Source organism: Lynx canadensis, chromosome F1 (assembly GCF_007474595.2).
Source record: "Lynx canadensis isolate LIC74 chromosome F1, mLynCan4.pri.v2, whole genome shotgun sequence".
NCBI classification, from domain to species: Eukaryota; Metazoa; Chordata; class Mammalia; order Carnivora; family Felidae; genus Lynx; species Lynx canadensis.
In genome coordinates this window covers 24,585,823-24,593,802 of record NC_044319.2, presented here as the reverse complement: position 1 = coordinate 24,593,802, position 7,980 = coordinate 24,585,823, and positions in this window count along the sequence as shown.

The window sequence follows — 7,980 nt, the reverse complement described above, 5'->3', positions numbered from 1 at the left end:
ATAAAACTGTATATTTAAGGTGTACAGCATGATTTCATATTTGTATACATTGTAAAATGATTGCCACAACCAAGTTAATGAACACATCCAACTCACCCTCAGTTTTTTTTTTAATTTAATTTTTTTTTTAATTTGCATCCAAATTAGTTAGCATATAGTGCAACAATGATTTCAGGAATAGATTCCTTAATGCCCTTTACCCATTTAGCCCATCCCCCCTCCCACAACCCCTCCAGTAACTCTGTTTCTTTTTGATATTTAAGAGTCTCTTTTGTTTTGTCCTCTCCCTGTTTTTATACTATTTTTGCTTCCCTTCCCTTACATTCATTTGTTCTGTGTCTTAAAGTCCTCATGAGTAAAGTCATATGATATTTGTCTTTTTCTGACTAATTTTGCTTAGCATAATACCCTCTAGTTTCATCCACGTAGTTGCAAATGCCAAGATTTCATTCTTTTTGATTGCCAAGTAATACTCTATTATATATATATATATATATATATATATATATATATATATATACACACACACACCACATCTTCTTTATCCATTCATCCATCGATGGACATTTGGGCTCTTTCCATACTTTGGCTATTGTGGATAGTGCTACTATAAACATTGGAGTGCATGTGTCCCTTTGAAACAGCACACCTGTATCCCTTGGATAAATACCTAGTAGTGCAATTGCTGGGTCGTCGGGTAGTTCTATTTTTAATTTTTTGAGGAACCTCCATACTGTTTTCCAGAGTGGTCGGACCATTTTGCATTCCCACCAGCAGTGCAAAAGAGATCCTCTTTCTCCACACCCTGGCCAACATCTGTCATTGCCTGAGTTGTTCATGTTAGCCTTCTGACAGGTGTGAGGTGGTATCTCATTGTGGTTTTGGTTTGTATTTCCCTGATGAAGAGTGATGTTGAACATTTTGTCATGTGTCAATTGGCCATCTGGATGTCTTCTTTGGAGAAGCGTCTATTCATGGCTTTTGCCCATTTCTTCACTGGATTGTTTGTGTTTTGGGTGTTGAGTTTAATAAGTTCTTTATAGATTTTGGATACCAACCCTTTATCTGATATGTGTTTGCAAATATCTTCTCCCATTCCATCGGTTGCCTTTTAGTTTGGCTGATTGTTTCCTTTGCTGTGCAGAAGATGTTATTTTGATGAGGTCCCAATAGTTCATTTGTACTTTTGTTTCCCTTGCCTCTGGAGACGGGTTGAATAAGAAGTTGCTGTGGCCAAGATCAAAGAGGTTTTTGCCTGCTTTCTCCTTGAGGATTTTTAGCTTGTGCATCTGAGATCTTTCTTCCTTCTTTCAACGTTTATTTATTTTTGGGACAGAGAGAGACAGAGCATGAACGGGGGAGGGGCAGAGAGAGAGGGAGACACAGAATCGGAAACAGGCTCCAGGCTCTGAGCCATCAGCCCAGAGCCCGACGCGGGGCTCGAACTCACGGACCGCGAGATCGTGACCTGGCTGAAGTCGGACGCTTAACCGACTGCGCCACCCAGGCGCCCCCTTTCTTCCTTCTTTAGGAAGGCCTGGGTTGCTGTATCTTTCCTCTTATGACCACCTTTCCTGCATCCCAGAGGTTTTGGGTTGTGGTGTTATCATTTTCATTGGCTTCCGTGAACTTTTTAATTTCCTCTTTAACTTCTTGGTTAGCCCATTCATTCTTTTTTTTTTTTTTCTTTTTTTTTGCCCATTCATTCTTAAGTAGGATGTTCTTAGTCTCCAAGTATTTGTTACCTTTCCACATTTTTTCTTGTGGTTGATTTCGAGTTTCATAGCATTGTGGTCTGAAAATATGCATGGTATGATCTCGATCTTTTCGTACTTGTTGAGGGCTGATTTGTATCCCAGTATGTGGTCTATTCTGGAGAGCGTTTCATGTGCACTGGAGAAGAATGTGTATTAGGATGAAATGTTCTGAATATATCTGTTAAGTCCATCTGGTCCAGTGTGTCATTCAAAGCCATTGTTTCCTTGTGGATTTTTTTATTAGATGATCTGTCCATTGAAGTTCCCTACTATTATGGTATTACTATCAATGAGTTTCTTTATGTTTGTGACTAATTGATTTATATATTTGGGTGCCTTCACATTTGGCTCATAAATGTTTACAATTGTTAGGTCTTCTTGGTGGATAGACCCCTTGATTATGATATAATGCCCTTCTTCATCTCTTGATACAGTCTTTATTTAAAGTCTAGATTGTCTTATATAAGTATGGCTACTCTGGCTTTCTTTTGTTGACCATTAAGATCATAGATGGTTCGGGGCGCCTGGGTGGCGCAGTCGGTTAAGCGTCCGACTTCAGCCAGGTCACGATCTCGCGGTCCGTGAGTTCGAGCCCCGCGTCGGGCTCTGGGCTGATGGCTCGGAGCCTGGAGCCTGTTTCCGATTCTGTGTCTCCCTCTCTCTCTGCCCCTCCCCCGTTCATGCTCTGTCTCTCTCTGTCCCAAAATAAATAATAAAAAACGTTGAAAAAAAAAATTAAAAAAAAAAAAAGATCATAGATGGTTCTCCATCCCCTTATTTTCAATCTGAAGGTGTCTTTAGGTCTAAAGTGGGTCTCTTGTAAACAGCATATAGATGGGATCTTGTTTTCTTATCCATTCTGTTACCCTATGTCTTTTGATTGGAGCAGTTAGTCCATTGACGTTTAGAGTGAGTACTGAAAGATATGAATTTATTGCCATTATATTGCTTGTAGAGTTGGGGTTTCTGGTGGTGTTCTCTGGTCCTTTCTCGTCTTTGTTGCTTTTGGTCTTTATTTGTTTTTTTCTTTTCTCCCCTCAGGGAGCCCCCTTAAAATTTCTTACAGGGCTGCTTAAGCGTCCAACTTTGGCTCAGGTCATGATCTCGCGGTTTGTGAGTTCGAGCCCCACGTCCGGCTCTGTGCTGACAGCTCGGAGCCTGGAACCTGCTTTGGATTCTGTGTCTCCCTCTCTCTCTGCCCCTCCCCTGCTCATGCTCTCTCTCTGTCTCTCAATAATAAATAAACATTTAAAAAAAACTTTTTTTTTTTTTAATTTCTTGCAGGGCTGGTTTAGTGGTCACAAACTCCTTTAATTTTTGTTTGTCTGGGAAACTTTTTATCTCTCCTTTTATCTTGAATGACAGCCTGGCTGGATAAAGAATTCTTGGCTGCATATTTTTCTGATTCAGCACATTGAACATATCCTGCCACTCCTTTCTGGACTGCCAAGTTTCTGTAGATAGGTCTGCTGCAAACATGATCTGTCTTCCCTTGTAGGTTAAGGACTTTTTTTCCCTTGCTGCTTTTATGATTCTCTCCTTGCCTGAGTATTTTGTGAATTTGAGTATGATATGCCTTGTTGATGGTCAATTTTTGTTGAATCTAATGGGAGTCCTCTGTGCTTCCTGAATTTTGATGTCTGTGTCTTTCCCCAGGTTAGGAAAGTTTTCTGCTATGATTTGCTCAAATAACCCTTCTACCTCTATTTCTCTCCCTTCCTCATCTGGGACCCCTATGATTCTGATGTTGTTCCTTTTTAATAAGTCACTGATTTCTGTAATTCTTAAATCGTGTTCTTTTGCCTTAATTTCCTTTTTTTCTGTTTCATTACTGTCCAGAAGTTTGTCATCTGTATCACTGATTCTCTGTTCTGCATCATCCATCCATGCCACCATAGCCTCCATTCAAGATTGCAGCTCAGTTATAGCAATTTTTAATTCATATTGACTAGCTTTTACTTCTTTTATCTTCGCAGAAAGGGATTCTAATCTATTTTCCACTCCAGCTAGTACTCTTATTATCATGATTCTAAATTCTGGTTCAGACATCTTGCTTGTATCTGTGTTGGTTAAGTCCCTGGCTGTCGGTTCTTCCTGCTCTTTCTTTTGGGGTGAATTCCTTTGTTTTGTCATTTTGAAGGGAGAAACGGAGTTAATGAGGTAAAAAATTTTTTGAAAAAAACACACACACACACAAAATTGAATAAATGAGGCTAGATCCTAGGTGTGTTTTGGTCTGGGTGTTGAAAGGGGCTTGATAGATTAGAGAGAAAAGGAGAAAGAAAAAAAAGGAAATCGTTTGAAAATTTGAAAAAATGAATACACTGAAGTAGCCTAAAATGAAATGATGGAAGTAAAATAGAATTTGAAAAAATTTACACAAAAGTAAAAAATATAGTAGAAAAACTAAAAATATTTTCAATAAAAATGGAAAATAAAAATGAATTTTTCTCTTTCTGTATTCAAGAAAAGGAAACAAAAAAGAGAAAAAAAGAAAAAAAAGAAAGAAAGAAAATTGAATAGGTGGACCACTGAACAGACAAAATACGATTGAAATTACTTCATTTTCCCCTATAAGTCAAACTACGAAGAGCTTTACAGCCCATAAACTAAGCAGGTGGTGAGACTTGTGTTCTTGATGAGTAAGGTTGGCCCAGTTGGGTGGGGCTTAGTGTAATGACTCCGTTCTCCACTAGATGGCGCTTGTAGGTGCATATCCGCATGCGCAGTAGTGATGAAAATGGCGTCGCCCTGCTAGCCAGTCTCTAGTATGAGAATTCTGTTCTCCCTGATCAGCAATCACTCACCTGTCCTTTGTCTTCGGCTTCCATCCACCCCCAGCTCCTACACAGTCCATGATCAAGTGCCAGGCAGCACCACCCTCCCCAGTCTTGTCTCAGATGCGGCTGTTTTTCCCGTCCCCTTACTTCTGAGGGACTGCAGCTTTGACCTGTTCTGCCCTTCCGCAGAAGGTTCTCACCGAGAAATGGCTGGGTGCCAGCCGCACCCAGGAATGTTTGTGGGACCATGCTGCTGTCAATGGCCAGAGACTGTGACCGGGTGCCAGCCCGCCCCAGAAAAAGTTTGTGAGATAGTATAGCAGCAGCGTTTCAGGGATTATGGCAAATCACAACACACATCTGGCACCAGGCTTCACCCTTAATGATGTTGTTCCAGCACCAGCGAATGTGGTTGTTCTCCCAGGTCCACTGGGGCCTTGCCTTTGGGGGACCCACACAGCCAGGTGTTCTGCCAGCAGGGGAACCGCCTCTCCCCTTGTGGCTGGAAGAACCCCGGACTCCACTCTGCTGCTGGGGATTCCTTCTTCTCACCAGAGCACCTCCAGGTATGGAGCTGCGGAGTTTCAGACTCTGCGCTCCCCCTGTTTACTGTCTTAATGGAATGTAAACCCTCTCCTTTCTCTTTTCTCCCTTTTTAGTTCACTCCCTGCGGCTGTTTCCACTTTGCCACTTTCTCTCCAGCTGCTTTTGGCGGGGGTGCTTTTCCCGTATTCCCCGCCCCCGCCCGTCTCCGTCCTCTCCACACTCAAAAGCGGCTCCCTGCCCTCCTCGGCTTTTCCCTCCCCCAGTTCACTGCTCTGCGCCGCGTACCTGCTGAATTCTGTGGTTCAGGTTGTGCAGATTGTTGTGTTAATCCTCAGTTTTCTAGGTGTGCAGGATGGTTTAGTGTTGGTCTGGCTGTATTTCATGGACGCGAGGCACAAAAGGTGTCCATGCTGTTCAGCTATCTTGGCTCCTCCCCTCCAATTCACTCTCAGTTTTAATGCTGACAGATGGCCATGTAGATATTTGAAGTGAAGCCGGAAAGATGCACTGAGAGGTCCCAAGCTCTGGAAGGGCTGAGATTTCATTTTGTAAAGGTGGGGAGGGTGCATGATATGACTCACCTTTATACTTGCTTGTGATTAATGTTGTCTTCTTGAACTGCCCTTGTGCACACATCCATTGGCCTACATAGGCTACAAATTTTTCTCCTGCCATCCCTCTGAATGGGAGCCCTTCTCACTCTCCATACTATTGAAAGAATTGTATTTTTAAGTGAAGGGAGGAAAGGAAATTGTCAGGTGAGCTTAAAAGTCATGTGTTCTGACTTTTTATTAAAAGCCTGCGTGTTGGCAAGGATTGTTATTACAATTTTCCAAATGAGAAAAGGGTCAGAGGAGTCAAATAATTTGCCCTAGATCATTCATTCAACCACTACACGTGGCAGAGCCAGGATTGGAACCAGGGCTGTCGGAGTCCAGGGTCCACTCCTACTGCAAGGCCCCAAATTGCCTTTTTGAAAGGAGACTGTGGGTGGGGCTACACACCTTCCTTTCTCAATTGCAGGACAATCAAGTAGGTGTGGGTCTTTTGGCTCTCAAACACGATAACTAGCCTAGACAAAGACAGAAGGCTATGCCAGCCCACTTTGAAGCCCAGTGACATTTCCAGCTAGAGGCTGAACACAACAACCTATCCAGAAGTGACTGCCAGCCAGAGCCCCACCAGTTGGAATCCTGGTGATATATGGGGTAGGTAAGGCAGCATTCAGTGCCTCTGATCACCAGCACCTGTGCCCTGCTTCCTCCCACACCAGCCCGCCTCTGCTTGGAGCCTCCTTTTCCCCTTCCATTGCGAGGCTTTGAAAGTGTTCTGGCTCAGCTGATCTTCCAAGTTTCTCCTACTTCTAGGATCTCTTAATCCCAGGGGACATCTTTTTCGAGGAAGACTTCCTGGCCAAAGGAAAGCATGGGCCATTTTAGGTCCCCAACTCAAGACTCTCCATGCATTGAGGTGGTCTCCAACATGATCTCAACAATTTTATCACAGTAGAGGAAATGTTAACAAATAGTAAAGGGATCATTTCCTCATCTAAATGGCATCCAAAATGTTCTTTGAAGTAATCAAACTGTATAATTAGAAATGATGGGTCTTCTGCTTACTCAGCCTCTGGAAAAATGCAGGCCATAATGTGGATTCAAGTGAAGTATGTTGGGACGCCTGGGTGGCTCAGTCATTTCAGCTTCAGACTCTTGACTTTGGCTCAGGTCATGATCTCACGATTCGTGGGTTCAAGCCCCTCTTTGGGCTTTGTGCTGACAGCTCGGAGCCTGCTTCAGATTTTCTGTCTCCTTCTCTGTCAGTCCCTCCCCCGCATTCTCTCTCTCTCTCTCTCTCAAAAATAAACAAACATTAAAAAAAAAATGAAGTATGCTACTGAAAAGGAGTAGCTTTCACAAATCAATGGATAAGAAACTGCCTTGGTGGCCGATTGTGACATGTTCTCCCTTCTGTCGCCATCGTGATCTTCAGCAAATCCAGGACACCGAAAGAAAGGAAAGTACTTTTCACATAAGAATGACCTGGTTCAGCTTTAATTTATCAACCTTGGGAATGGAATTCAGAGAGGGAAGAATGAATCCTGCTCACACCTTTTCCTAAAAGCTCTGCTAAGAAAAAAGAAAAGGCAAGTTTGGATAAAACATAAAGTGAGGTTTGGTATATTCGTTTGAGGTGTGTGGGGGGTGGGGAGAGGGAAGTGTCTTGCTCAGGGAGCATAAAAACAAGAGTTTACCTGGAAATTTTTGTTATGAGAGATGTGAATACTTTTAAAAATAATACAACTAGGGGAACCAAGGCAGAAAAGTATGCGATATATTCGCCAAACTTCAGATATGTAAATCCACATTTACACAAGAGATAATTAGGGAGTAGTTATTTGATTATTGATGTGTTCTTGTTTTAGGGAAAGAGTAACAAATAGGATTTCCCTAAATACCAAGATTCCTGATAATTGAATTGTTAGGAAACCAAACTGAAAACTAAACTAAAACTAAACTAATTTGAAAAGCTGGTATCATGTTAATTTACTTAAGTTTCCTTTAGTTGCTCTCCTGTTTTAAATGTTTTATTTTTGAGAGAGAGAAGTGTGTGTGTGTGTGTGTGTGTGTGTGTGTGTGTGTGTGTGTGTGTGTGTGTGAGCAAGCGGGGAAGGGGCAGAGTGAGAGGGAGACAGAACCTGAAGCAGGTTCTGAGCTGCCAGGGAAGCCCAGGGCAGAGCTCCAGCGCACTTGCCACTGGAAGATCACGACCTGAGCCGAAGTCTGACACTTAACCCACTGAGCCACTCAGGTGCCCCTGGTTGCTCCCTTAATTAACCACTCCTCCACCCTGCATACAAAAAAATACACACGCCAAACAGTGTTGCAAGGGGAATGCAG